Source organism: Chrysochloris asiatica, unplaced genomic scaffold, assembly GCF_000296735.1.
Source record: "Chrysochloris asiatica unplaced genomic scaffold, ChrAsi1.0 scaffold00101, whole genome shotgun sequence".
Taxonomy (NCBI): domain Eukaryota; kingdom Metazoa; phylum Chordata; class Mammalia; order Afrosoricida; family Chrysochloridae; genus Chrysochloris; species Chrysochloris asiatica.
The window spans coordinates 9,830,602-9,831,575 of NW_006408619.1; positions in this window are offsets into that span (position 1 = coordinate 9,830,602).

A 974-nucleotide genomic window follows, 5' to 3' on the forward strand; every position below is an offset into this window, starting at 1 on the left:
AATTGAACAGTATTCTGTTGTGATCCCTCCGGTTTCATTGGCTCATTTTGGAGATTGATTACCAATTCCTTCTTTCTAGTTTGTCTTAGTCCGGAAGTACCACTGAAACCTGCGCTTCATGGGTGATCCTGCTGATATTTGAAATATCGGTGGTATATCTTCCAACATCACAGTAACAGCGGTCACCTCAGGTTGACAGACAGGTGATGGCAGACAGATGCATTAGGGACTTGATTTAACATACACATACACACACCTGCCTGCTAGGTCCATTCCAAAGACCAGATTTATTAACCACCCTGCAATATGCAGATGATGCAACCTGGCTTGCTGGAAGTGAAGAGGTCTTAAAATAGTTACTGATGAAGATCAAAGCCCTCAGCTTTCAGTACAGATTGCACCTCAATGTAAAGAAAACAAAAATCCTTACCACTGAACCAATAACATCAAGCTACATGGAGAAAAGACTGAAGTTGCCAAAGACTTCATTCTTCTTGGATCCACTATCAACACTCATGGAAGCAGCAGTCAAGAAATAAAACAACGTATTGCATTAGGCAAATCTTCTGCACAAGACTTCTTTAAAGTGTTGAAGAGCAAAGACGTCAGCTTAAAGACTAAAGTGAGCCTAACCCAAGCCATGGTGTTTTTAGTTGCCTCATATGCTTGTGTAAATTGGACAGTGAATAAGGAAGACCAGAGAAGAATGGATGCATTTGAGCTATGGTGTTGGAGGAGAATATTCAAAGTACCATGGATTGTCAAAAGAACAAACACATCTATGTTGGAAGAAGTACAACCAGAGTGTTCCTTGGAAGCCAGGATGGCCAGACTTCTCTTACTTCGGACATACTGTAAGGAGGAACCAGTCACTGGAGAAAGATATCAAGTTTGGTAAGATGGAGGGTCGGAGGAAAAGAGGAAGCCCTCAATGAGATGGATTGGCCAAGTGGCAGCAACGCTGAACTCAGACA